This window comes from Anomaloglossus baeobatrachus, unplaced genomic scaffold (genome assembly GCF_048569485.1).
Source record: "Anomaloglossus baeobatrachus isolate aAnoBae1 unplaced genomic scaffold, aAnoBae1.hap1 Scaffold_2811, whole genome shotgun sequence".
Classification (NCBI taxonomy): domain Eukaryota; kingdom Metazoa; phylum Chordata; class Amphibia; order Anura; family Aromobatidae; genus Anomaloglossus; species Anomaloglossus baeobatrachus.
The window spans coordinates 1-25,168 of record NW_027442288.1 but is presented as its reverse complement, the minus strand read 5'-3'; the positions used below and the strand labels follow the sequence as shown (position 1 = coordinate 25,168).

At 61.4% G+C, this 25,168-nt stretch overlaps 24 non-coding genes across 24 annotated transcripts; all 24 read left to right on the top strand.

Annotated features, from left to right (window-relative positions):
- The first annotated feature begins 142 nt into the window (after positions 1 to 142).
- Positions 143 to 306, top strand: LOC142266107 (U1 spliceosomal RNA). Its single transcript, XR_012732251.1, has one exon. It is a non-coding gene; the product is annotated as a U1 spliceosomal RNA (small nuclear RNA).
- An 899-nt stretch (positions 307 to 1,205) lies between these two features.
- Positions 1,206 to 1,369, top strand: LOC142266106 (U1 spliceosomal RNA). Its single transcript, XR_012732250.1, has one exon. It is a non-coding gene; the product is annotated as a U1 spliceosomal RNA (small nuclear RNA).
- Positions 1,370 to 2,284: 915 nt separating this feature from the next.
- LOC142266087 (U1 spliceosomal RNA) lies at positions 2,285 to 2,448 on the top strand. Its single transcript, XR_012732235.1, has one exon. It is a non-coding gene; the product is annotated as a U1 spliceosomal RNA (small nuclear RNA).
- A 905-nt stretch (positions 2,449 to 3,353) lies between these two features.
- On the top strand, positions 3,354 to 3,517 carry LOC142266073 (U1 spliceosomal RNA). Its single transcript, XR_012732222.1, has one exon. It is a non-coding gene; the product is annotated as a U1 spliceosomal RNA (small nuclear RNA).
- A 900-nt stretch (positions 3,518 to 4,417) lies between these two features.
- On the top strand, positions 4,418 to 4,581 carry LOC142266104 (U1 spliceosomal RNA). The gene has a single exon (XR_012732249.1). It is a non-coding gene; the product is annotated as a U1 spliceosomal RNA (small nuclear RNA).
- A 900-nt stretch (positions 4,582 to 5,481) lies between these two features.
- LOC142266103 (U1 spliceosomal RNA) lies at positions 5,482 to 5,645 on the top strand. Its single transcript, XR_012732248.1, has one exon. It is a non-coding gene; the product is annotated as a U1 spliceosomal RNA (small nuclear RNA).
- An 895-nt stretch (positions 5,646 to 6,540) lies between these two features.
- Positions 6,541 to 6,704, top strand: LOC142266102 (U1 spliceosomal RNA). Its single transcript, XR_012732247.1, has one exon. It is a non-coding gene; the product is annotated as a U1 spliceosomal RNA (small nuclear RNA).
- Positions 6,705 to 7,605: 901 nt separating this feature from the next.
- Positions 7,606 to 7,769, top strand: LOC142266101 (U1 spliceosomal RNA). Its single transcript, XR_012732246.1, has one exon. It is a non-coding gene; the product is annotated as a U1 spliceosomal RNA (small nuclear RNA).
- A 900-nt stretch (positions 7,770 to 8,669) lies between these two features.
- LOC142266100 (U1 spliceosomal RNA) lies at positions 8,670 to 8,833 on the top strand. Its single transcript, XR_012732245.1, has one exon. It is a non-coding gene; the product is annotated as a U1 spliceosomal RNA (small nuclear RNA).
- Positions 8,834 to 9,733: 900 nt separating this feature from the next.
- Positions 9,734 to 9,897, top strand: LOC142266097 (U1 spliceosomal RNA). Its single transcript, XR_012732243.1, has one exon. It is a non-coding gene; the product is annotated as a U1 spliceosomal RNA (small nuclear RNA).
- Positions 9,898 to 10,812: 915 nt separating this feature from the next.
- LOC142266096 (U1 spliceosomal RNA) lies at positions 10,813 to 10,976 on the top strand. The gene has a single exon (XR_012732242.1). It is a non-coding gene; the product is annotated as a U1 spliceosomal RNA (small nuclear RNA).
- Positions 10,977 to 11,876: 900 nt separating this feature from the next.
- LOC142266090 (U1 spliceosomal RNA) lies at positions 11,877 to 12,040 on the top strand. The gene has a single exon (XR_012732238.1). It is a non-coding gene; the product is annotated as a U1 spliceosomal RNA (small nuclear RNA).
- Positions 12,041 to 12,940: 900 nt separating this feature from the next.
- LOC142266078 (U1 spliceosomal RNA) lies at positions 12,941 to 13,104 on the top strand. Its single transcript, XR_012732227.1, has one exon. It is a non-coding gene; the product is annotated as a U1 spliceosomal RNA (small nuclear RNA).
- A 909-nt stretch (positions 13,105 to 14,013) lies between these two features.
- Positions 14,014 to 14,177, top strand: LOC142266066 (U1 spliceosomal RNA). Its single transcript, XR_012732216.1, has one exon. It is a non-coding gene; the product is annotated as a U1 spliceosomal RNA (small nuclear RNA).
- A 906-nt stretch (positions 14,178 to 15,083) lies between these two features.
- LOC142266054 (U1 spliceosomal RNA) lies at positions 15,084 to 15,247 on the top strand. The gene has a single exon (XR_012732205.1). It is a non-coding gene; the product is annotated as a U1 spliceosomal RNA (small nuclear RNA).
- A 900-nt stretch (positions 15,248 to 16,147) lies between these two features.
- On the top strand, positions 16,148 to 16,311 carry LOC142266042 (U1 spliceosomal RNA). The gene has a single exon (XR_012732194.1). It is a non-coding gene; the product is annotated as a U1 spliceosomal RNA (small nuclear RNA).
- Positions 16,312 to 17,206: 895 nt separating this feature from the next.
- Positions 17,207 to 17,370, top strand: LOC142266030 (U1 spliceosomal RNA). The gene has a single exon (XR_012732183.1). It is a non-coding gene; the product is annotated as a U1 spliceosomal RNA (small nuclear RNA).
- Positions 17,371 to 18,275: 905 nt separating this feature from the next.
- Positions 18,276 to 18,439, top strand: LOC142266018 (U1 spliceosomal RNA). The gene has a single exon (XR_012732172.1). It is a non-coding gene; the product is annotated as a U1 spliceosomal RNA (small nuclear RNA).
- Positions 18,440 to 19,339: 900 nt separating this feature from the next.
- LOC142266091 (U1 spliceosomal RNA) lies at positions 19,340 to 19,503 on the top strand. The gene has a single exon (XR_012732239.1). It is a non-coding gene; the product is annotated as a U1 spliceosomal RNA (small nuclear RNA).
- Positions 19,504 to 20,409: 906 nt separating this feature from the next.
- LOC142266006 (U1 spliceosomal RNA) lies at positions 20,410 to 20,573 on the top strand. The gene has a single exon (XR_012732161.1). It is a non-coding gene; the product is annotated as a U1 spliceosomal RNA (small nuclear RNA).
- A 742-nt stretch (positions 20,574 to 21,315) lies between these two features.
- On the top strand, positions 21,316 to 21,479 carry LOC142266135 (U1 spliceosomal RNA). The gene has a single exon (XR_012732277.1). It is a non-coding gene; the product is annotated as a U1 spliceosomal RNA (small nuclear RNA).
- An 890-nt stretch (positions 21,480 to 22,369) lies between these two features.
- LOC142266123 (U1 spliceosomal RNA) lies at positions 22,370 to 22,533 on the top strand. Its single transcript, XR_012732266.1, has one exon. It is a non-coding gene; the product is annotated as a U1 spliceosomal RNA (small nuclear RNA).
- Positions 22,534 to 23,428: 895 nt separating this feature from the next.
- LOC142266069 (U1 spliceosomal RNA) lies at positions 23,429 to 23,592 on the top strand. The gene has a single exon (XR_012732219.1). It is a non-coding gene; the product is annotated as a U1 spliceosomal RNA (small nuclear RNA).
- A 905-nt stretch (positions 23,593 to 24,497) lies between these two features.
- LOC142266111 (U1 spliceosomal RNA) lies at positions 24,498 to 24,661 on the top strand. Its single transcript, XR_012732255.1, has one exon. It is a non-coding gene; the product is annotated as a U1 spliceosomal RNA (small nuclear RNA).
- The last annotated feature ends 507 nt before the right edge of the window (positions 24,662 to 25,168 follow it).

Sequence of the window (25,168 nt, the reverse complement as noted above, 5' to 3'; positions counted from 1 at the left end):
CAGGCTGCTGGCCTCGGTGGCACCCTCTCGAAGGAACGCCTGGCTTTGGCCCCGGATCCCGCCTCACCCCACCGCCCGAGACTCCGCGATGTAGCGGGCCTGCGCCGGAGGGGCGCCCGTCGAGCCGGCGCGCTCCCAACTCATACTTACCTGGCAGGGGAGATACCATGATCACTAAGGTGGTTCTCCCAGGGTGAGGCTCATCCATTGCACTCCGGGTGTGCTGACCCCTGCGATTTCCCCAAATGCGGGAAACTCGACTGCATAATTTGTGGTAGTGGGGGACTGCGTTCGCGCTTTCCCCTGATTTGCTCTGGTCAAAGATAGACAGATACACGCTGCTGCTTGGGGGGCTCCACGAGCCAACAGGTGTGCGAGTCTCCTTTTGCTGCCTGCTGCGAGGGACTCTCAAGCAAGCACAGCCTGTTGGTGCCCCCTTGTGGCCCCATCTAGAAGCTGCCAAAGGGAAGCCGCTCGCTTTGCTGCTGGCTTTTGGTATCTGGGATTTGTTGTGAGCCTTTTTTAAAAGAGAGGAGGGGAGGGGAGGGGGGGGTTCCTTCCTTGGTCTTTGTTTTTTCGTTTTCCTCTCTCCGTTTAAACCCTTAACTCTTGATTTGGCGTCCTGATATCTTTGCTTGGCTGCTTTGGACACACCGGCCGAGTTCCCCCTGGGCCCGCTGGCTGTGGATTCCTCCGCTGGTGTAGTGACAGGAATTGGCCTTTGGTTCAGCCGGGAGGGGAGCTTTGTAGCGAGCGGCAGCGGGCACGCTCCAAAGATGGCACTTGCGGCTGCAGCAGCAGGAAGTGCACGGCCGGGCCCTTTTTTGCGGCCGCCTGGTGGGGCTGCCGACGTTGAGCCTCCGACGCCGGGCCTCTTCCTGCCGCCCTGAGCGAGCAGCCGGAGCTGCAGCCTTCTGCCTGTTTACAGGCGTCGAACGCACGTTGGGCTCCGAAGCCGCCGCCCCGCTATGCAAATGACTCTGGCTTGCTGTGCATCTTGGACGACGGCCTTCGCCTTGAGCTTGGCCTGCCATGGGGGGATGGAAGGGGTGTAGCCGGCTCCCAGGCTGCTGGCCTCGGTGGCACCCTCTCGAAGGAACGCCTGGCTTTGGCCCCGGATCCCGCCTCACCCCACCGCCCGAGACTCCGCGATGTAGCGGGCCTGCGCCGGAGGGGCGCCCGTCGAGCCGGCGCGCTCCCAACTCATACTTACCTGGCAGGGGAGATACCATGATCACTAAGGTGGTTCTCCCAGGGTGAGGCTCATCCATTGCACTCCGGGTGTGCTGACCCCTGCGATTTCCCCAAATGCGGGAAACTCGACTGCATAATTTGTGGTAGTGGGGGACTGCGTTCGCGCTTTCCCCTGATTTGCTCTGGTCAAAGATAGACAGATACACGCTGCTGCTTGGGGGGCTCCACGAGCCAACAGGTGTGCGAGTCTCCTTTTGCTGCCTGCTGCGAGGGACTCTCAAGCAAGCACAGCCTGTTGGTGCCCCCTTGTGGCCCCATCTAGAAGCTGCCAAAGGGAAGCCGCTCGCTTTGCTGCTGGCTTTTGGTATCTGGGATTTGTTGTGAGCCTTTTTTAAAAGAGAGGAGGGGAGGGGAGGGGAGGGGAGGGGAGGGGGGGGTTCCTTCCTTGGTCTTTGTTTTTTCGTTTTCCTCTCTCCGTTTAAACCCTTAACTCTTGATTTGGCGTCCTGATATCTTTGCTTGGCTGCTTTGGACACACCGGCCGAGTTCCCCCTGGGCCCGCTGGCTGTGGATTCCTCCGCTGGTGTAGTGACAGGAATTGGCCTTTGGTTCAGCCGGGAGGGGAGCTTTGTAGCGAGCGGCAGCGGGCACGCTCCAAAGATGGCACTTGCGGCTGCAGCAGCAGGAAGTGCACGGCCGGGCCCTTTTTTGCGGCCGCCTGGTGGGGCTGCCGACGTTGAGCCTCCGACGCCGGGCCTCTTCCTGCCGCCCTGAGCGAGCAGCCGGAGCTGCAGCCTTCTGCCTGTTTACAGGCGTCGAACGCACGTTGGGCTCCGAAGCCGCCGCCCCGCTATGCAAATGACTCTGGCTTGCTGTGCATCTTGGACGACGGCCTTCGCCTTGAGCTTGGCCTGCCATGGGGGGGATGGAAGGGGTGTAGCCGGCTCCCAGGCTGCTGGCCTCGGTGGCACCCTCTCGAAGGAACGCCTGGCTTTGGCCCCGGATCCCGCCTCACCCCACCGCCCGAGACTCCGCGATGTAGCGGGCCTGCGCCGGAGGGGCGCCCGTCGAGCCGGCGCGCTCCCAACTCATACTTACCTGGCAGGGGAGATACCATGATCACTAAGGTGGTTCTCCCAGGGTGAGGCTCATCCATTGCACTCCGGGTGTGCTGACCCCTGCGATTTCCCCAAATGCGGGAAACTCGACTGCATAATTTGTGGTACTGGGGGACTGCGTTCGCGCTTTCCCCTGATTTGCTCTGGTCAAAGATAGACAGATACACGCTGCTGCTTGGGGGGCTCCACGAGCCAACAGGTGTGCGAGTCTCCTTTTGCTGCCTGCTGCGAGGGACTCTCAAGCAAGCACAGCCTGTTGGTGCCCCCTTGTGGCCCCATCTAGAAGCTGCCAAAGGGAAGCCGCTCGCTTTGCTGCTGGCTTTTGGTATCTGGGATTTGTTGTGAGCCTTTTTTAAAAGAGAGGAGGGGAGGGGAGGGAAGGGGGGGGTTCCTTCCTTGGTCTTTGTTTTTTCGTTTTCCTCTCTCCGTTTAAACCCTTAACTCTTGATTTGGCGTCCTGATATCTTTGCTTGGCTGCTTTGGACACACCGGCCGAGTTCCCCCTGGGCCCGCTGGCTGTGGATTCCTCCGCTGGTGTAGTGACAGGAATTGGCCTTTGGTTCAGCCGGGAGGGGAGCTTTGTAGCGAGCGGCAGCGGGCACGCTCCAAAGATGGCACTTGCGGCTGCAGCAGCAGGAAGTGCACGGCCGGGCCCTTTTTTGCGGCCGCCTGGTGGGGCTGCCGACGTTGAGCCTCCGACGCCGGGCCTCTTCCTGCCGCCCTGAGCGAGCAGCCGGAGCTGCAGCCTTCTGCCTGTTTACAGGCGTCGAACGCACGTTGGGCTCCGAAGCCGCCGCCCCGCTATGCAAATGACTCTGGCTTGCTGTGCATCTTGGACGACGGCCTTCGCCTTGAGCTTGGCCTGCCATGGGGGGGATGGAAGGGGTGTAGCCGGCTCCCAGGCTGCTGGCCTCGGTGGCACCCTCTCGAAGGAACGCCTGGCTTTGGCCCCGGATCCCGCCTCACCCCACCGCCCGAGACTCCGCGATGTAGCGGGCCTGCGCCGGAGGGGCGCCCGTCGAGCCGGCGCGCTCCCAACTCATACTTACCTGGCAGGGGAGATACCATGATCACTAAGGTGGTTCTCCCAGGGTGAGGCTCATCCATTGCACTCCGGGTGTGCTGACCCCTGCGATTTCCCCAAATGCGGGAAACTCGACTGCATAATTTGTGGTAGAGGGGGACTGCGTTCGCGCTTTCCCCTGATTTGCTCTGGTCAAAGATAGACAGATACACGCTGCTGCTTGGGGGGCTCCACGAGCCAACAGGTGTGCGAGTCTCCTTTTGCTGCCTGCTGCGAGGGACTCTCAAGCAAGCACAGCCTGTTGGTGCCCCCTTGTGGCCCCATCTAGAAGCTGCCAAAGGGAAGCCGCTCGCTTTGCTGCTGGCTTTTGGTATCTGGGATTTGTTGTGAGCCTTTTTTAAAAGAGAGGAGGGGAGGGGAGGGGGGGGTTCCTTCCTTGGTCTTTGTTTTTTCGTTTTCCTCTCTCCGTTTAAACCCTTAACTCTTGATTTGGCGTCCTGATATCTTTGCTTGGCTGCTTTGGACACACCGGCCGAGTTCCCCCTGGGCCCGCTGGCTGTGGATTCCTCCGCTGGTGTAGTGACAGGAATTGGCCTTTGGTTCAGCCGGGAGGGGAGCTTTGTAGCGAGCGGCAGCGGGCACGCTCCAAAGATGGCACTTGCGGCTGCAGCAGCAGGAAGTGCACGGCCGGGCCCTTTTTTGCGGCCGCCTGGTGGGGCTGCCGACGTTGAGCCTCCGACGCCGGGCCTCTTCCTGCCGCCCTGAGCGAGCAGCCGGAGCTGCAGCCTTCTGCCTGTTTACAGGCGTCGAACGCACGTTGGGCTCCGAAGCCGCCGCCCCGCTATGCAAATGACTCTGGCTTGCTGTGCATCTTGGACGACGGCCTTCGCCTTGAGCTTGGCCTGCCATGGGGGGGATGGAAGGGGTGTAGCCGGCTCCCAGGCTGCTGGCCTCGGTGGCACCCTCTCGAAGGAACGCCTGGCTTTGGCCCCGGATCCCGCCTCACCCCACCGCCCGAGACTCCGCGATGTAGCGGGCCTGCGCCGGAGGGGCGCCCGTCGAGCCGGCGCGCTCCCAACTCATACTTACCTGGCAGGGGAGATACCATGATCACTAAGGTGGTTCTCCCAGGGTGAGGCTCATCCATTGCACTCCGGGTGTGCTGACCCCTGCGATTTCCCCAAATGCGGGAAACTCGACTGCATAATTTGTGGTAGTGGGGGACTGCGTTCGCGCTTTCCCCTGATTTGCTCTGGTCAAAGATAGACAGATACACGCTGCTGCTTGGGGGGCTCCACGAGCCAACAGGTGTGCGAGTCTCCTTTTGCTGCCTGCTGCGAGGGACTCTCAAGCAAGCACAGCCTGTTGGTGCCCCCTTGTGGCCCCATCTAGAAGCTGCCAAAGGGAAGCCGCTCGCTTTGCTGCTGGCTTTTGGTATCTGGGATTTGTTGTGAGCCTTTTTTAAAAGAGAGGAGGGGAGGGGAGGGGGGGGTTCCTTCCTTGGTCTTTGTTTTTTCGTTTTCCTCTCTCCGTTTAAACCCTTAACTCTTGATTTGGCGTCCTGATATCTTTGCTTGGCTGCTTTGGACACACCGGCCGAGTTCCCCCTGGGCCCGCTGGCTGTGGATTCCTCCGCTGGTGTAGTGACAGGAATTGGCCTTTGGTTCAGCCGGGAGGGGAGCTTTGTAGCGAGCGGCAGCGGGCACGCTCCAAAGATGGCACTTGCGGCTGCAGCAGCAGGAAGTGCACGGCCGGGCCCTTTTTTGCGGCCGCCTGGTGGGGCTGCCGACGTTGAGCCTCCGACGCCGGGCCTCTTCCTGCCGCCCTGAGCGAGCAGCCGGAGCTGCAGCCTTCTGCCTGTTTACAGGCGTCGAACGCACGTTGGGCTCCGAAGCCGCCGCCCCGCTATGCAAATGACTCTGGCTTGCTGTGCATCTTGGACGACGGCCTTCGCCTTGAGCTTGGCCTGCCATGGGGGGGATGGAAGGGGTGTAGCCGGCTCCCAGGCTGCTGGCCTCGGTGGCACCCTCTCGAAGGAACGCCTGGCTTTGGCCCCGGATCCCGCCTCACCCCACCGCCCGAGACTCCGCGATGTAGCGGGCCTGCGCCGGAGGGGCGCCCGTCGAGCCGGCGCGCTCCCAACTCATACTTACCTGGCAGGGGAGATACCATGATCACTAAGGTGGTTCTCCCAGGGTGAGGCTCATCCATTGCACTCCGGGTGTGCTGACCCCTGCGATTTCCCCAAATGCGGGAAACTCGACTGCATAATTTGTGGTAGTGGGGGACTGCGTTCGCGCTTTCCCCTGATTTGCTCTGGTCAAAGATAGACAGATACACGCTGCTGCTTGGGGGGCTCCACGAGCCAACAGGTGTGCGAGTCTCCTTTTGCTGCCTGCTGCGAGGGACTCTCAAGCAAGCACAGCCTGTTGGTGCCCCCTTGTGGCCCCATCTAGAAGCTGCCAAAGGGAAGCCGCTCGCTTTGCTGCTGGCTTTTGGTATCTGGGATTTGTTGTGAGCCTTTTTTAAAAGAGAGGAGGGGAGGGGGGGGTTCCTTCCTTGGTCTTTGTTTTTTCGTTTTCCTCTCTCCGTTTAAACCCTTAACTCTTGATTTGGCGTCCTGATATCTTTGCTTGGCTGCTTTGGACACACCGGCCGAGTTCCCCCTGGGCCCGCTGGCTGTGGATTCCTCCGCTGGTGTAGTGACAGGAATTGGCCTTTGGTTCAGCCGGGAGGGGAGCTTTGTAGCGAGCGGCAGCGGGCACGCTCCAAAGATGGCACTTGCGGCTGCAGCAGCAGGAAGTGCACGGCCGGGCCCTTTTTTGCGGCCGCCTGGTGGGGCTGCCGACGTTGAGCCTCCGACGCCGGGCCTCTTCCTGCCGCCCTGAGCGAGCAGCCGGAGCTGCAGCCTTCTGCCTGTTTACAGGCGTCGAACGCACGTTGGGCTCCGAAGCCGCCGCCCCGCTATGCAAATGACTCTGGCTTGCTGTGCATCTTGGACGACGGCCTTCGCCTTGAGCTTGGCCTGCCATGGGGGGGATGGAAGGGGTGTAGCCGGCTCCCAGGCTGCTGGCCTCGGTGGCACCCTCTCGAAGGAACGCCTGGCTTTGGCCCCGGATCCCGCCTCACCCCACCGCCCGAGACTCCGCGATGTAGCGGGCCTGCGCCGGAGGGGCGCCCGTCGAGCCGGCGCGCTCCCAACTCATACTTACCTGGCAGGGGAGATACCATGATCACTAAGGTGGTTCTCCCAGGGTGAGGCTCATCCATTGCACTCCGGGTGTGCTGACCCCTGCGATTTCCCCAAATGCGGGAAACTCGACTGCATAATTTGTGGTAGTGGGGGACTGCGTTCGCGCTTTCCCCTGATTTGCTCTGGTCAAAGATAGACAGATACACGCTGCTGCTTGGGGGGCTCCACGAGCCAACAGGTGTGCGAGTCTCCTTTTGCTGCCTGCTGCGAGGGACTCTCAAGCAAGCACAGCCTGTTGGTGCCCCCTTGTGGCCCCATCTAGAAGCTGCCAAAGGGAAGCCGCTCGCTTTGCTGCTGGCTTTTGGTATCTGGGATTTGTTGTGAGCCTTTTTTAAAAGAGAGGAGGGGAGGGGAGGGGGGGGGTTCCTTCCTTGGTCTTTGTTTTTTCGTTTTCCTCTCTCCGTTTAAACCCTTAACTCTTGATTTGGCGTCCTGATATCTTTGCTTGGCTGCTTTGGACACACCGGCCGAGTTCCCCCTGGGCCCGCTGGCTGTGGATTCCTCCGCTGGTGTAGTGACAGGAATTGGCCTTTGGTTCAGCCGGGAGGGGAGCTTTGTAGCGAGCGGCAGCGGGCACGCTCCAAAGATGGCACTTGCGGCTGCAGCAGCAGGAAGTGCACGGCCGGGCCCTTTTTTGCGGCCGCCTGGTGGGGCTGCCGACGTTGAGCCTCCGACGCCGGGCCTCTTCCTGCCGCCCTGAGCGAGCAGCCGGAGCTGCAGCCTTCTGCCTGTTTACAGGCGTCGAACGCACGTTGGGCTCCGAAGCCGCCGCCCCGCTATGCAAATGACTCTGGCTTGCTGTGCATCTTGGACGACGGCCTTCGCCTTGAGCTTGGCCTGCCATGGGGGGGATGGAAGGGGTGTAGCCGGCTCCCAGGCTGCTGGCCTCGGTGGCACCCTCTCGAAGGAACGCCTGGCTTTGGCCCCGGATCCCGCCTCACCCCACCGCCCGAGACTCCGCGATGTAGCGGGCCTGCGCCGGAGGGGCGCCCGTCGAGCCGGCGCGCTCCCAACTCATACTTACCTGGCAGGGGAGATACCATGATCACTAAGGTGGTTCTCCCAGGGTGAGGCTCATCCATTGCACTCCGGGTGTGCTGACCCCTGCGATTTCCCCAAATGCGGGAAACTCGACTGCATAATTTGTGGTAGTGGGGGACTGCGTTCGCGCTTTCCCCTGATTTGCTCTGGTCAAAGATAGACAGGTACACGCTGCTGCTTGGGGGGCTCCACGAGCCAACAGGTGTGCGAGTCTCCTTTTGCTGCCTGCTGCGAGGGACTCTCAAGCAAGCACAGCCTGTTGGTGCCCCCTTGTGGCCCCATCTAGAAGCTGCCAAAGGGAAGCCGCTCGCTTTGCTGCTGGCTTTTGGTATCTGGGATTTGTTGTGAGCCTTTTTTAAAAGAGAGGAGGGGAGGGGAGGGGGGGGTTCCTTCCTTGGTCTTTGTTTTTTCGTTTTCCTCTCTCCGTTTAAACCCTTAACTCTTGATTTGGCGTCCTGATATCTTTGCTTGGCTGCTTTGGACACACCGGCCGAGTTCCCCCTGGGCCCGCTGGCTGTGGATTCCTCCGCTGGTGTAGTGACAGGAATTGGCCTTTGGTTCAGCCGGGAGGGGAGCTTTGTAGCGAGCGGCAGCGGGCACGCTCCAAAGATGGCACTTGCGGCTGCAGCAGCAGGAAGTGCACGGCCGGGCCCTTTTTTACGGCCGCCTGGTGGGGCTGCCGACGTTGAGCCTCCGACGCCGGGCCTCTTCCTGCCGCCCTGAGCGAGCAGCCGGAGCTGCAGCCTTCTGCCTGTTTACAGGCGTCGAACGCACGTTGGGCTCCGAAGCCGCCGCCCCGCTATGCAAATGACTCTGGCTTGCTGTGCATCTTGGACGACGGCCTTCGCCTTGAGCTTGGCCTGCCATGGGGGGGATGGAAGGGGTGTAGCCGGCTCCCAGGCTGCTGGCCTCGGTGGCACCCTCTCGAAGGAACGCCTGGCTTTGGCCCCGGATCCCGCCTCACCCCACCGCCCGAGACTCCGCGATGTAGCGGGCCTGCGCCGGAGGGGCGCCCGTCGAGCCGGCGCGCTCCCAACTCATACTTACCTGGCAGGGGAGATACCATGATCACTAAGGTGGTTCTCCCAGGGTGAGGCTCATCCATTGCACTCCGGGTGTGCTGACCCCTGCGATTTCCCCAAATGCGGGAAACTCGACTGCATAATTTGTGGTAGTGGGGGACTGCGTTCGCGCTTTCCCCTGATTTGCTCTGGTCAAAGATAGACAGATACATGCTGCTGCTTGGGGGGCTCCACGAGCCAACAGGTGTGCGAGTCTCCTTTTGCTGCCTGCTGTGAGGGACTCTCAAGCAAGCACAGCCTGTTGGTGCCCCCTTGTGGCCCCATCTAGAAGCTGCCAAAGGGAAGCCGCTCGCTTTGCTGCTGGCTTTTGGTATCTGGGATTTGTTGTGAGCCTTTTTTAAAAGAGAGGAGGGGAGGGGAGGGGGGGGTTCCTTCCTTGGTCTTTGTTTTTTCGTTTTCCTCTCTCCGTTTAAACCCTTAACTCTTGATTTGGCGTCCTGATATCTTTGCTTGGCTGCTTTGGACACACCGGCCGAGTTCCCCCTGGGCCCGCTGGCTGTGGATTCCTCCGCTGGTGTAGTGACAGGAATTGGCCTTTGGTTCAGCCGGGAGGGGAGCTTTGTAGCGAGCGGCAGCGGGCACGCTCCAAAGATGGCACTTGCGGCTGCAGCAGCAGGAAGTGCACGGCCGGGCCCTTTTTTGCGGCCGCCTGGTGGGGCTGCCGACGTTGAGCCTCCGACGCCGGGCCTCTTCCTGCCGCCCTGAGCGAGCAGCCGGAGCTGCAGCCTTCTGCCTGTTTACAGGCGTCGAACGCACGTTGGGCTCCGAAGCCGCCGCCCCGCTATGCAAATGACTCTGGCTTGCTGTGCATCTTGGACGACGGCCTTCGCCTTGAGCTTGGCCTGCCATGGGGGGGATGGAAGGGGTGTAGCCGGCTCCCAGGCTGCTGGCCTCGGTGGCACCCTCTCGAAGGAACGCCTGGCTTTGGCCCCGGATCCCGCCTCACCCCACCGCCCGAGACTCCGCGATGTAGCGGGCCTGCGCCGGAGGGGCGCCCGTCGAGCCGGCGCGCTCCCAACTCATACTTACCTGGCAGGGGAGATACCATGATCACTAAGGTGGTTCTCCCAGGGTGAGGCTCATCCATTGCACTCCGGGTGTGCTGACCCCTGCGATTTCCCCAAATGCGGGAAACTCGACTGCATAATTTGTGGTAGTGGGGGACTGCGTTCGCGCTTTCCCCTGATTTGCTCTGGTCAAAGATAGACAGATACACGCTGCTGCTTGGGGGGCTCCACGAGCCAACAGGTGTGCGAGTCTCCTTTTGCTGCCTGCTGCGAGGGACTCTCAAGCAAGCACAGCCTGTTGGTGCCCCCTTGTGGCCCCATCTAGAAGCTGCCAAAGGGAAGCCGCTCGCTTTGCTGCTGGCTTTTGGTATCTGGGATTTGTTGTGAGCCTTTTTTAAAAGAGAGGAGGGGAGGGGAGGGGAGGGGAGGGGAGGGGGGGGTTCCTTCCTTGGTCTTTGTTTTTTCGTTTTCCTCTCTCCGTTTAAACCCTTAACTCTTGATTTGGCGTCCTGATATCTTTGCTTGGCTGCTTTGGACACACCGGCCGAGTTCCCCCTGGGCCCGCTGGCTGTGGATTCCTCCGCTGGTGTAGTGACAGGAATTGGCCTTTGGTTCAGCCGGGAGGGGAGCTTTGTAGCGAGCGGCAGCGGGCACGCTCCAAAGATGGCACTTGCGGCTGCAGCAGCAGGAAGTGCACGGCCGGGCCCTTTTTTGCGGCCGCCTGGTGGGGCTGCCGACGTTGAGCCTCCGACGCCGGGCCTCTTCCTGCCGCCCTGAGCGAGCAGCCGGAGCTGCAGCCTTCTGCCTGTTTACAGGCGTCGAACGCACGTTGGGCTCCGAAGCCGCCGCCCCGCTATGCAAATGACTCTGGCTTGCTGTGCATCTTGGACGACGGCCTTCGCCTTGAGCTTGGCCTGCCATGGGGGGGATGGAAGGGGTGTAGCCGGCTCCCAGGCTGCTGGCCTCGGTGGCACCCTCTCGAAGGAACGCCTGGCTTTGGCCCCGGATCCCGCCTCACCCCACCGCCCGAGACTCCGCGATGTAGCGGGCCTGCGCCGGAGGGGCGCCCGTCGAGCCGGCGCGCTCCCAACTCATACTTACCTGGCAGGGGAGATACCATGATCACTAAGGTGGTTCTCCCAGGGTGAGGCTCATCCATTGCACTCCGGGTGTGCTGACCCCTGCGATTTCCCCAAATGCGGGAAACTCGACTGCATAATTTGTGGTAGTGGGGGACTGCGTTCGCGCTTTCCCCTGATTTGCTCTGGTCAAAGATAGACAGATACACGCTGCTGCTTGGGGGGCTCCACGAGCCAACAGGTGTGCGAGTCTCCTTTTGCTGCCTGCTGCGAGGGACTCTCAAGCAAGCACAGCCTGTTGGTGCCCCCTTGTGGCCCCATCTAGAAGCTGCCAAAGGGAAGCCGCTCGCTTTGCTGCTGGCTTTTGGTATCTGGGATTTGTTGTGAGCCTTTTTTAAAAGAGAGGAGGGGAGGGGAGGGGGGGGTTCCTTCCTTGGTCTTTGTTTTTTCGTTTTCCTCTCTCCGTTTAAACCCTTAACTCTTGATTTGGCGTCCTGATATCTTTGCTTGGCTGCTTTGGACACACCGGCCGAGTTCCCCCTGGGCCCGCTGGCTGTGGATTCCTCCGCTGGTGTAGTGACAGGAATTGGCCTTTGGTTCAGCCGGGAGGGGAGCTTTGTAGCGAGCGGCAGCGGGCACGCTCCAAAGATGGCACTTGCGGCTGCAGCAGCAGGAAGTGCACGGCCGGGCCCTTTTTTGCGGCCGCCTGGTGGGGCTGCCGACGTTGAGCCTCCGACGCCGGGCCTCTTCCTGCCGCCCTGAGCGAGCAGCCGGAGCTGCAGCCTTCTGCCTGTTTACAGGCGTCGAACGCACGTTGGGCTCCGAAGCCGCCGCCCCGCTATGCAAATGACTCTGGCTTGCTGTGCATCTTGGACGACGGCCTTCGCCTTGAGCTTGGCCTGCCATGGGGGGGATGGAAGGGGTGTAGCCGGCTCCCAGGCTGCTGGCCTCGGTGGCACCCTCTCGAAGGAACGCCTGGCTTTGGCCCCGGATCCCGCCTCACCCCACCGCCCGAGACTCCGCGATGTAGCGGGCCTGCGCCGGAGGGGCGCCCGTCGAGCCGGCGCGCTCCCAACTCATACTTACCTGGCAGGGGAGATACCATGATCACTAAGGTGGTTCTCCCAGGGTGAGGCTCATCCATTGCACTCCGGGTGTGCTGACCCCTGCGATTTCCCCAAATGCGGGAAACTCGACTGCATAATTTGTGGTAGTGGGGGACTGCGTTCGCGCTTTCCCCTGATTTGCTCTGGTCAAAGATAGACAGATACACGCTGCTGCTTGGGGGGCTCCACGAGCCAACAGGTGTGCGAGTCTCCTTTTGCTGCCTGCTGCGAGGGACTCTCAAGCAAGCACAGCCTGTTGGTGCCCCCTTGTGGCCCCATCTAGAAGCTGCCAAAGGGAAGCCGCTCGCTTTGCTGCTGGCTTTTGGTATCTGGGATTTGTTGTGAGCCTTTTTTAAAAGAGAGGAGGGGAGGGGAGGGGGGGGTTCCTTCCTTGGTCTTTGTTTTTTCGTTTTCCTCTCTCCGTTTAAACCCTTAACTCTTGATTTGGCGTCCTGATATCTTTGCTTGGCTGCTTTGGACACACCGGCCGAGTTCCCCCTGGGCCCGCTGGCTGTGGATTCCTCCGCTGGTGTAGTGACAGGAATTGGCCTTTGGTTCAGCCGGGAGGGGAGCTTTGTAGCGAGCGGCAGCGGGCACGCTCCAAAGATGGCACTTGCGGCTGCAGCAGCAGGAAGTGCACGGCCGGGCCCTTTTTTGCGGCCGCCTGGTGGGGCTGCCGACGTTGAGCCTCCGACGCCGGGCCTCTTCCTGCCGCCCTGAGCGAGCAGCCGGAGCTGCAGCCTTCTGCCTGTTTACAGGCGTCGAACGCACGTTGGGCTCCGAAGCCGCCGCCCCGCTATGCAAATGACTCTGGCTTGCTGTGCATCTTGGACGACGGCCTTCGCCTTGAGCTTGGCCTGCCATGGGGGGGATGGAAGGGGTGTAGCCGGCTCCCAGGCTGCTGGCCTCGGTGGCACCCTCTCGAAGGAACGCCTGGCTTTGGCCCCGGATCCCGCCTCACCCCACCGCCCGAGACTCCGCGATGTAGCGGGCCTGCGCCGGAGGGGCGCCCGTCGAGCCGGCGCGCTCCCAACTCATACTTACCTGGCAGGGGAGATACCATGATCACTAAGGTGGTTCTCCCAGGGTGAGGCTCATCCATTGCACTCCGGGTGTGCTGACCCCTGCGATTTCCCCAAATGCGGGAAACTCGACTGCATAATTTGTGGTAGTGGGGGACTGCGTTCGCGCTTTCCCCTGATTTGCTCTGGTCAAAGATAGACAGATACACGCTGCTGCTTGGGGGGCTCCACGAGCCAACAGGTGTGCGAGTCTCCTTTTGCTGCCTGCTGCGAGGGACTCTCAAGCAAGCACAGCCTGTTGGTGCCCCCTTGTGGCCCCATCTAGAAGCTGCCAAAGGGAAGCCGCTCGCTTTGCTGCTGGCTTTTGGTATCTGGGATTTGTTGTGAGCCTTTTTTAAAAGAGAGGAGGGGAGGGGAGGGGAGGGGAGGGGGGGTTCCTTCCTTGGTCTTTGTTTTTTCGTTTTCCTCTCTCCGTTTAAACCCTTAACTCTTGATTTGGCGTCCTGATATCTTTGCTTGGCTGCTTTGGACACACCGGCCGAGTTCCCCCTGGGCCCGCTGGCTGTGGATTCCTCCGCTGGTGTAGTGACAGGAATTGGCCTTTGGTTCAGCCGGGAGGGGAGCTTTGTAGCGAGCGGCAGCGGGCACGCTCCAAAGATGGCACTTGCGGCTGCAGCAGCAGGAAGTGCACGGCCGGGCCCTTTTTTGCGGCCGCCTGGTGGGGCTGCCGACGTTGAGCCTCCGACGCCGGGCCTCTTCCTGCCGCCCTGAGCGAGCAGCCGGAGCTGCAGCCTTCTGCCTGTTTACAGGCGTCGAACGCACGTTGGGCTCCGAAGCCGCCGCCCCGCTATGCAAATGACTCTGGCTTGCTGTGCATCTTGGACGACGGCCTTCGCCTTGAGCTTGGCCTGCCATGGGGGGGATGGAAGGGGTGTAGCCGGCTCCCAGGCTGCTGGCCTCGGTGGCACCCTCTCGAAGGAACGCCTGGCTTTGGCCCCGGATCCCGCCTCACCCCACCGCCCGAGACTCCGCGATGTAGCGGGCCTGCGCCGGAGGGGCGCCCGTCGAGCCGGCGCGCTCCCAACTCATACTTACCTGGCAGGGGAGATACCATGATCACTAAGGTGGTTCTCCCAGGGTGAGGCTCATCCATTGCACTCCGGGTGTGCTGACCCCTGCGATTTCCCCAAATGCGGGAAACTCGACTGCATAATTTGTGGTAGTGGGGGACTGCGTTCGCGCTTTCCCCTGATTTGCTCTGGTCAAAGATAGACAGATACACGCTGCTGCTTGGGGGGCTCCACGAGCCAACAGGTGTGCGAGTCTCCTTTTGCTGCCTGCTGCGAGGGACTCTCAAGCAAGCACAGCCTGTTGGTGCCCCCTTGTGGCCCCATCTAGAAGCTGCCAAAGGGAAGCCGCTCGCTTTGCTGCTGGCTTTTGGTATCTGGGATTTGTTGTGAGCCTTTTTTAAAAGAGAGGAGAGGAGGGGAGGGGAGGGGGGGGGTTCCTTCCTTGGTCTTTGTTTTTTCGTTTTCCTCTCTCCGTTTAAACCCTTAACTCTTGATTTGGCGTCCTGATATCTTTGCTTGGCTGCTTTGGACACACCGGCCGAGTTCCCCCTGGGCCCGCTGGCTGTGGATTCCTCCGCTGGTGTAGTGACAGGAATTGGCCTTTGGTTCAGCCGGGAGGGGAGCTTTGTAGCGAGCGGCAGCGGGCACGCTCCAAAGATGGCACTTGCGGCTGCAGCAGCAGGAAGTGCACGGCCGGGCCCTTTTTTGCGGCCGCCTGGTGGGGCTGCCGACGTTGAGCCTCCGACGCCGGGCCTCTTCCTGCCGCCCTGAGCGAGCAGCCGGAGCTGCAGCCTTCTGCCTGTTTACAGGCGTCGAACGCACGTTGGGCTCCGAAGCCGCCGCCCCGCTATGCAAATGACTCTGGCTTGCTGTGCATCTTGGACGACGGCCTTCGCCTTGAGCTTGGCCTGCCATGGGGGGGATGGAAGGGGTGTAGCCGGCTCCCAGGCTGCTGGCCTCGGTGGCACCCTCTCGAAGGAACGCCTGGCTTTGGCCCCGGATCCCGCCTCACCCCACCGCCCGAGACTCCGCGATGTAGCGGGCCTGCGCCGGAGGGGCGCCCGTCGAGCCGGCGCGCTCCCAACTCATACTTACCTGGCAGGGGAGATACCATGATCACTAAGGTGGTTCTCCCAGGGTGAGGCTCATCCATTGCACTCCGGGTGTGCTGACCCCTGCGATTTCCCCAAATGCGGGAAACTCGACTGCATAATTTGTGGTAGTGGGGGACTGCGTTCGCGCTTTCCCCTGATTTGCTCTGGTCAAAGATAGACAGATACACGCTGCTGCTTGGGGGGCTCCACGAGCCAACAGGTGTGCGAGTCTCCTTTTGCTGCCTGCTGCGAGGGACTCTCAAGCAAGCACAGCCTGTTGGTGCCCCCTTGTGGCCCCATCTAGAAGCTGCCAAAGGGAAGCCGCTCGCTTTGCTGCTGGCTTTTGGTATCTGGGATTTGTTGTGAGCCTTTTTTAAAAGAGAGGAGGGGAGGGGAGGGGGGGGTTCCTTCCTTGGTCTTTGTTTTTTCGTTTTCCTCTCTCCGTTTAAACCCTTAACTCTTGATTTGGCGTCCTGATATCTTTGCTTGGCTGCTTTGGACACACCGGCCGAGTTCCCCCTGGGCCCGCTGGCTGTGGATTCCTCCGCTGGTGTAGTGACAGGAATTGGCCTTTGGTTCAGCCGGGAGGGGAGCTTTGTAGCGAGCGGCAGCGGGCACGCTCCAAAGATGGCACTTGCAGCTGCAGCAGCAGGAAGTGCACGGCCGGGCCCTTTTTTGCAGCCGCCTGGTGGGGCTGCCGACGTTGAGCCTCCGACGCCGGGCCTCTTCCTGCCGCCCTGAGCGAGCAGCCGGAGCTGCAGCCTTCTGCCTGTTTACAGGCGTCGAACGCACGTTGGGCTCCGAAGCCGCCGCCCCGCTATGCAAATGACTCTGGCTTGCTGTGCATCTTGGACGACGGCCTTCGCCTTGAGCTTGGCCTGCCATGGGGGGGATGGAAGGGGTGTAGCCGGCTCCCAGGCTGCTGGCCTCGGTGGCACCCTCTCGAAGGAACGCCTGGCTTTGGCCCCGGATCCCGCCTCACCCCACCGCCCGAGACTCCGCGATGTAGCGGGCCTGCGCCGGAGGGGCGCCCGTCGAGCCGGCGCGCTCCCAACTCATACTTACCTGGCAGGGGAGATACCATGATCACTAAGGTGGTTCTCCCAGGGTGAGGCTCATCCATTGCACTCCGGGTGTGCTGACCCCTGCGATTTCCCCAAATGCGGGAAACTCGACTGCATAATTTGTGGTAGTGGGGGACTGCGTTCGCGCTTTCCCCTGATTTGCTCTGGTCAAAGATAGACAGATACACGCTGCTGCTTGGGGGGCTCCACGAGCCAACAGGTGTGCGAGTCTCCTTTTGCTGCCTGCTGCGAGGGACTCTCAAGCAAGCACAGCCTGTTGGTGCCCCCTTGTGGCCCCATCTAGAAGCTGCCAAAGGGAAGCCGCTCGCTTTGCTGCTGGCTTTTGGTATCTGGGATTTGTTGTGAGCCTTTTTTAAAAGAGAGGAGGGGAGGGGGGGGTTCCTTCCTTGGTCTTTGTTTTTTTGTTTTCCTCTCTCCGTTTAAACCCTTAACTCTTGATTTGGCGTCCTGATATCTTTGCTTGGCTGCTTTGGACACACCGGCCGAGTTCCCCCTGGGCCCGCTGGCTGTGGATTCCTCCGCTGGTGTAGTGACAGGAATTGGCCTTTGGTTCAGCCGGGAGGGGAGCTTTGTAGCGAGCGGCAGCGGGCACGCTCCAAAGATGGCACTTGCGGCTGCAGCAGCAGGAAGTGCACGGCCGGGCCCTTTTTTGCGGCCGCCTGGTGGGGCTGCCGACGTTGAGCCTCCGACGCCGGGCCTCTTCCTGCCGCCCTGAGCGAGCAGCCGGAGCTGCAGCCTTCTGCCTGTTTACAGGCGTCGAACGCACGTTGGGCTCCGAAGCCGCCGCCCCGCTATGCAAATGACTCTGGCTTGCTGTGCATCTTGGACGACGGCCTTCGCCTTGAGCTTGGCCTGCCATGGGGGGGATGGAAGGGGTGTAGCCGGCTCCCAGGCTGCTGGCCTCGGTGGCACCCTCTCGAAGGAACGCCTGGCTTTGGCCCCGGATCCCGCCTCACCCCACCGCCCGAGACTCCGCGATGTAGCGGGCCTGCGCCGGAGGGGCGCCCGTCGAGCCGGCGCGCTCCCAACTCATACTTACCTGGCAGGGGAGATACCATGATCACTAAGGTGGTTCTCCCAGGGTGAGGCTCATCCATTGCACTCCGGGTGTGCTGACCCCTGCGATTTCCCCAAATGCGGGAAACTCGACTGCATAATTTGTGGTAGTGGGGGACTGCGTTCGCGCTTTCCCCTGATTTGCTCTGGTCAAAGATAGACAGATACACGCTGCTGCTTGGGGGGCTCCACGAGCCAACAGGTGTGCGAGTCTCCTTTTGCTGCCTGCTGCGAGGGACTCTCAAGCAAGCACAGCCTGTTGGTGCCCCCTTGTGGCCCCATCTAGAAGCTGCCAAAGGGAAGCCGCTCACTTTGCTGCTGGCTTTTGGTATCTGGGATTTGTTGTGAGCCTTTTTTAAAAGAGAGGAGGGGAGGGGAGGGAAGGGGGGGGTTCCTTCCTTGGTCTTTGTTTTTTCGTTTTCCTCTCTCCGTTTAAACCCTTAACTCTTGATTTGGCGTCCTGATATCTTTGCTTGGCTGCTTTGGACACACCGGCCGAGTTCCCCCTGGGCCCGCTGGCTGTGGATTCCTCCGCTGGTGTAGTGACAGGAATTGGCCTTTGGTTCAGCCGGGAGGGGAGCTTTGTAGCGAGCGGCAGCGGGCACGCTCCAAAGATGGCACTTGCGGCTGCAGCAGCAGGAAGTGCACGGCCGGGCCCTTTTTTGCGGCCGCCTGGTGGGGCTGCCGACGTTGAGCCTCCGACGCCGGGCCTCTTCCTGCCGCCCTGAGCGAGCAGCCGGAGCTGCAGCCTTCTGCCTGTTTACAGGCGTCGAACGCACGTTGGGCTCCGAAGCCGCCGCCCCGCTATGCAAATGACTCTGGCTTGCTGTGCATCTTGGACGACGGCCTTCGCCTTGAGCTTGGCCTGCCATGGGGGGGATGGAAGGGGTGTAGCCGGCTCCCAGGCTGCTGGCCTCGGTGGCACCCTCTCGAAGGAACGCCTGGCTTTGGCCCCGGATCCCGCCTCACCCCACCGCCCGAGACTCCGCGATGTAGCGGGCCTGCGCCGGAGGGGCGCCCGTCGAGCCGGCGCGCTCCCAACTCATACTTACCTGGCAGGGGAGATACCATGATCACTAAGGTGGTTCTCCCAGGGTGAGGCTCATCCATTGCACTCCGGGTGTGCTGACCCCTGCGATTTCCCCAAATGCGGGAAACTCGACTGCATAATTTGTGGTAGTGGGGGACTGCGTTCGCGCTTTCCCCTGATTTGCTCTGGTCAAAGATAGACAGATACACGCTGCTGCTTGGGGGGCTCCACGAGCCAACAGGTGTGCGAGTCTCCTTTTGCTGCCTGCTGCGAGGGACTCTCAAGCAAGCACAGCCTGTTGGTGCCCCCTTGTGGCCCCATCTAGAAGCTGCCAAAGGGAAGCCGCTCGCTTTGCTGCTGGCTTTTGGTATCTGGGATTTGTTGTGAGCCTTTTTTAAAAGAGAGGAGGGGAGGGGAGGGGGGGGTTCCTTCCTTGGTCTTTGTTTTTTCGTTTTCCTCTCTCCGTTTAAACCCTTAACTCTTGATTTGGCGTCCTGATATCTTTGCTTGGCTGCTTTGGACACACCGGCCGAGTTCCCCCTGGGCCCGCTGGCTGTGGATTCCTCCGCTGGTGTAGTGACAGGAATTGGCCTTTGGTTCAGCCGGGAGGGGAGCTTTGTAGCGAGCGGCAGCGGGCACGCTCCAAAGATGGCACTTGCGGCTGCAGCAGCAGGAAGTGCACGGCCGGGCCCTTTTTTGCGGCCGCCTGGTGGGGCTGCCGACGTTGAGCCTCCGACGCCGGGCCTCTTCCTGCCGCCCTGAGCGAGCAGCCGGAGCTGCAGCCTTCTGCCTGTTTACAGGCGTCGAACGCACGTTGGGCTCCGAAGCCGCCGCCCCGCTATGCAAATGACTCTGGCTTGCTGTGCATCTTGGACGACGGCCTTCGCCTTGAGCTTGGCCTGCCATGGGGGGGATGGAAGGGGTGTAGCCGGCTCCCAGGCTGCTGGCCTCGGTGGCACCCTCTCGAAGGAACGCCTGGCTTTGGCCCCGGATCCCGCCTCACCCCACCGCCCGAGACTCCGCGATGTAGCGGGCCTGCGCCGGAGGGGCGCCCGTCGAGCCGGCGCGCTCCCAACTCATACTTACCTGGCAGGGGAGATACCATGATTACTAAGGTGGTTCTCCCAGGGTGAGGCTCATCCATTGCACTCCGGGTGTGCTGACCCCTGCGATTTCCCCAAATGCGGGAAACTCGACTGCATAATTTGTGGAAGTGGGGGACTGCGTTCGCGCTTTCCCCTGATTTGCTCTGGTCAAAGATAGACAGATACACGCTGCTGCTTGGGGGGCTCCACGAGCCAACAGGTGTGCGAGTCTCCTTTTGCTGCCTGCTGCGAGGGACTCTCAAGCAAGCACAGCCTGTTGGTGCCCCCTTGTGGCCCCATCTAGAAGCTGCCAAAGGAAAGCTGCTCGCTTTGCTGCTGGCTTTTGGTATCTGGGATTTGTTGTGAGCCTTTTTTAAAAGAGAGGAGGGGAGGGGAGGGGAGGGGGGGGGTTCCTTCCTTGGTCTTTGTTTTTTCGTTTTCCTCTCTCCGTTTAAACCCTTAACTCTTGATTTGGCGTCCTGATATCTTTGCTTGGCTGCTTTGGACACACCGGCCGAGTTCCCCCTGGGCCCGCTGGCTGTGGATTCCTCCGCTGGTGTAGTGACAGGAATTGGCCTTTGGTTCAGCCGGGAGGGGAGCTTTGTAGCGAGCGGCAGCGGGCACGCTCCAAAGATGGCACTTGCGGCTGCAGCAGCAGGAAGTGCACGGCCGGGCCCTTTTTTGCGGCCGCCTGGTGGGGCTGCCGACGTTGAGCCTCCGACGCCGGGCCTCTTCCTGCCGCCCTGAGCGAGCAGCCGGAGCTGCAGCCTTCTGCCTGTTTACAGGCGTCGAACGCACGTTGGGCTCCGAAGCCGCCGCCCCGCTATGCAAATGACTCTGGCTTGCTGTGCATCTTGGACGACGGCCTTCGCCTTGAGCTTGGCCTGCCATGGGGGGGATGGAAGGGGTGTAGCCGGCTCCCAGGCTGCTGGCCTCGGTGGCACCCTCTCGAAGGAACGCCTGGCTTTGGCCCCGGATCCCGCCTCACCCCACCGCCCGAGACTCCGCGATGTAGCGGGCCTGCGCCGGAGGGGCGCCCGTCGAGCCGGCGCGCTCCCAACTCATACTTACCTGGCAGGGGAGATACCATGATCACTAAGGTGGTTCTCCCAGGGTGAGGCTCATCCATTGCACTCCGGGTGTGCTGACCCCTGCGATTTCCCCAAATGCGGGAAACTCGACTGCATAATTTGTGGTAGTGGGGGACTGCGTTCGCGCTTTCCCCTGATTTGCTCTGGTCAAAGATAGACAGATACACGCTGCTGCTTGGGGGGCTCCACGAGCCAACAGGTGTGCGAGTCTCCTTTTGCTGCGGGTTCCTTCCTTGGTCTTTGTTTTTTCGTTTTCCTCTCTCCGTTTAAACCCTTAACTCTTGATTTGGCGTCCTGATATCTTTGCTTGGCTGCTTTGGACACACCGGCCGAGTTCCCCCTGGGCCCGCTGGCTGTGGATTCCTCCGCTGGTGTAGTGACAGGAATTGGCCTTTGGTTCAGCCGGGAGGGGAGCTTTGTAGCGAGCGGCAGCGGGCACGCTCCAAAGATGGCACTTGCGGCTGCAGCAGCAGGAAGTGCACGGCCGGGCCCTTTTTTGCGGCCGCCTGGTGGGGCTGCCGACGTTGAGCCTCCGACGCCGGGCCTCTTCCTGCCGCCCTGAGCGAGCAGCCGGAGCTGCAGCCTTCTGCCTGTTTACAGGCGTCGAACGCACGTTGGGCTCCGAAGCCGCCGCCCCGCTATGCAAATGACTCTGGCTTGCTGTGCATCTTGGACGACGGCCTTCGCCTTGAGCTTGGCCTGCCATGGGGGGGATGGAAGGGGTGTAGCCGGCTCCCAGGCTGCTGGCCTCGGTGGCACCCTCTCGAAGGAACGCCTGGCTTTGGCCCCGGATCCCGCCTCACCCCACCGCCCGAGACTCCGCGATGTAGCGGGCCTGCGCCGGAGGGGCGCCCGTCGAGCCGGCGCGCTCCCAACTCATACTTACCTGGCAGGGGAGATACCATGATCACTAAGGTGGTTCTCCCAGGGTGAGGCTCATCCATTGCACTCCGGGTGTGCTGACCCCTGCGATTTCCCCAAATGCGGGAAACTCGACTGCATAATTTGTGGTAGTGGGGGACTGCGTTCGCGCTTTCCCCTGATTTGCTCTGGTCAAAGATAGACAGATACACGCTGCTGCTTGGGGGGCTCCACGAGCCAACAGGTGTGCGAGTCTCCTTTTGCTGCCTGCTGCGAGGGACTCTCAAGCAAGCACAGCCTGTTGGTGCCCCCTTGTGGCCCCATCTAGAAGCTGCCAAAGGGAAGCTGCTCGCTTTGCTGCTGGCTTTTGGTATCTGGGATTTGTTGTGAGCCTTTTTTAAAAGAGAGGAGGGGGGGGGTTCCTTCCTTGGTCTTTGTTTTTTCGTTTTCCTCTCTCCGTTTAAACCCTTAACTCTTGATTTGGCGTCCTGATATCTTTGCTTGGCTGCTTTGGACACACCGGCCGAGTTCCCCCTGGGCCCGCTGGCTGTGGATTCCTCCGCTGGTGTAGTGACAGGAATTGGCCTTTGGTTCGCCGGGAGGGGAGCTTTGTAGCGAGCGGCAGCGGGCACGCTCCAAAGATGGCACTTGCGGCTGCAGCAGCAGGAAGTGCACGGCCGGGCCCTTTTTTGCGGCCGCCTGGTGGGGCTGCCGACGTTGAGCCTCCGACGCCGGGCCTCTTCCTGCCGCCCTGAGCGAGCAGCCGGAGCTGCAGCCTTCTGCCTGTTTACAGGCGTCGAACGCACGTTGGGCTCCGAAGCCGCCGCCCCGCTATGCAAATGACTCTGGCTTGCTGTGCATCTTGGACGACGGCCTTCGCCTTGAGCTTGGCCTGCCATGGGGGGGATGGAAGGGGTGTAGCCGGCTCCCAGGCTGCTGGCCTCGGTGGCACCCTCTCGAAGGAACGCCTGCCTTTGGCCCCGGATCCCGCCTCACCCCACCGCCCGAGACTCCGCGATGTAGCGGGCCTGCGCCGGAGGGGCGCCCGTCGAGCCGGCGCGCTCCCAACTCATACTTACCTGGCAGGGGAGATACCATGATCACTAAGGTGGTTCTCCCAGGGTGAGGCTCATCCATTGCACTCCGGGTGTGCTGACCCCTGCGATTTCCCCAAATGCGGGAAACTCGACTGCATAATTTGTGGTAGTGGGGGACTGCGTTCGCGCTTTCCCCTGATTTGCTCTGGTCAAAGATAGACAGATACACGCTGCTGCTTGGGGGGCTCCACGAGCCAACAGGTGTGCGAGTCTCCTTTTGCTGCCTGCTGCGAGGGACTCTCAAGCAAGCACAGCCTGTTGGTGCCCCCTTGTGGCCCCATCTAGAAGCTGCCAAAGGGAAGCCGCTCGCTTTGCTGCTGGCTTTTGGTATCTGGGATTTGTTGTGAGCCTTTTTTAAAAGAGAGGAGGGGAGGGGGGTGTTCCTTCCTTGGTCTTTGTTTTTTCGTTTTCCTCTCTCCGTTTAAACCCTTAACTCTTGATTTGGCGTCCTGATATCTTTGCTTGGCTGCTTTGGACACACCGGCCGAGTTCCCCCTGGGCCCGCTGGCTGTGGATTCCTCCGCTGGTGTAGTGACAGGAATTGGCCTTTGGTTCAGCCGGGAGGGGAGCTTTGTAGCGAGCGGCAGCGGGCACGCTCCAAAGATGGCACTTGCGGCTGCAGCAGCAGGAAGTGCACGGCCGGGCCCTTTTTTGCGGCCGCCTGGTGGGGCTGCCGACGTTGAGCCTCCGACGCCGGGCCTCTTCCTGCCGCCCTGAGCGAGCAGCCGGAGCTGCAGCCTTCTGCCTGTTTACAGGCGTCGAACGCACGTTGGGCTCCGAAGCCGCCGCCCCGCTATGCAAATGACTCTGGCTTGCTGTGCATCTTGGACGACGGCCTTCGCCTTGAGCTTGGCCTGCCATGTGGGGGATGGAAGGGGTGTAGCCGGCTCCCAGGCTGCTGGCCTCGGTGGCACCCTCTCGAAGGAACGCCTGGCTTTGGCCCCGGATCCCGCCTCACCCCAACGCCCGAGACTCCGCGATGTAGCGGGCCTGCGCCGGAGGGGCGCCCGTCGAGCCGGCGCGCTCCCAACTCATACTTACCTGGCAGGGGAGATACCATGATCACTAAGGTGGTTCTCCCAGGGTGAGGCTCATCCATTGCACTCTGGGTGTGCTGACCCCTGCGATTTCCCCAAATGCGGGAAACTCGACTGCATAATTTGTGGTAGTGGGGGACTGCGTTCGCGCTTTCCCCTGATTTGCTCTGGTCAAAGATAGACAGATACATGCTGCTGCTTGGGGGGCTCCACGAGCCAACAGGTGTGCGAGTCTCCTTTTGCTGCCTGCTGCGAGGGACTCTCAAGCAAGCACAGCCTGTTGGTGCCCCCTTGTGGCCCCATCTAGAAGCTGCCAAAGGGAAGCTGCTCGCTTTGCTGCTGGCTTTTGGTATCTGGGATTTGTTGTGAGCCTTTTTTAAAAGAGAGGAGGGGAGAGGGGGGGGGGGGGAAGTTCCTTCCTTGGTCTTTGTTTTTTCGTTTTCCTCTCTCCGTTTAAACCCTTAACTCTTGATTTGGCGTCCTGATATCTTTGCTTGGCTGCTTTGGACACACCGGCCGAGTTCCCCCTGGGCCCGCTGGCTGTGGATTCCTCCGCTGGTGTAGTGACAGGAATTGGCCTTTGGTTCAGCCGGGAGGGGAGCTTTGTAGCGAGCGGCAGCGGGCACGCTCCAAAGATGGCACTTGCGGCTGCAGCAGCAGGAAGTGCACGGCCGGGCCCTTTTTTGCGGCCGCCTGGTGGGGCTGCCGACGTTGAGCCTCCGACGCCGGGCCTCTTCCTGCCACCCTGAGCGAGCAGCCGGAGCTGCAGCCGTCTGCCTGTTTACAGGCGTCGAACGCACGTTGGGCTCCGAAGCCGCCGCCCCGCTATGCAAATGACTCTGGCTTGCTGTGCATCTTGGACGACGGCCTTCGCCTTGAGCTTGGCCTGCCATGGGGGGGATGGAAGGGGTGTAGCCGGCTCCCAGTCTGCTGGCCTCGGTGGCACCCTCTCGAAGGAACGCCTGGCTTTGGCCCCGGATCCCGCCTCACCCCACCGCCCGAGACTCCGCGATGTAGCGGGCCTGCGCCGGAGGGGCGCCCGTCGAGCCGGCGCGCTCCCAACTCATACTTACCTGGCAGGGGAGATACCATGATCACTAAGGTGGTTCTCCCAGGGTGAGGCTCATCCATTGCACTCCGGGTGTGCTGACCCCTGCGATTTCCCCAAATGCGGGAAACTCGACTGCATAATTTGTGGTAGTGGGGGACTGCGTTCGCGCTTTCCCCTGATTTGCTCTGGTCAAAGATAGACAGATACACGCTGCTGCTTGGGGGGCTCCACGAGCCAACAGGTGTGCGAGTCTCCTTTTGCTGCCTGCTGCGAGGGACTCTCAAGCAAGCACAGCCTGTTGGTGCCCCCTTGTGGCCCCATCTAGAAGCTGCCAAAGGGAAGCCGCTCGCTTTGCTGCTGGCTTTTGGTATCTGGGATTTGTTGTGAGCCTTTTTTAAAAGAGAGGAGGGGAGAGGAGGGGAGAGGAGGGGAGGGGAGGGGAGGGGAGGGGAGGGGAGGGGAGGGGAGGGGAGGGGAGGGGAGGGGAGGGGAGGGGAGGGGAGGGGAGAGGAGGGGAGGGGAGAGGAGGGGAGAGGAGGGGAGAGGAGGGGAGGGGAGGGGAGAGGAGGGGAGGCGAGGGGAGGGGGGGGTTCCTTCCTTGGTCTTTGTTTTTTCGTTTTCCTCTCTCCGTTTAAACCCTTAACTCTTGATTTGGCGTCCTGATATCTTTGCTTGGCTGCTTTGG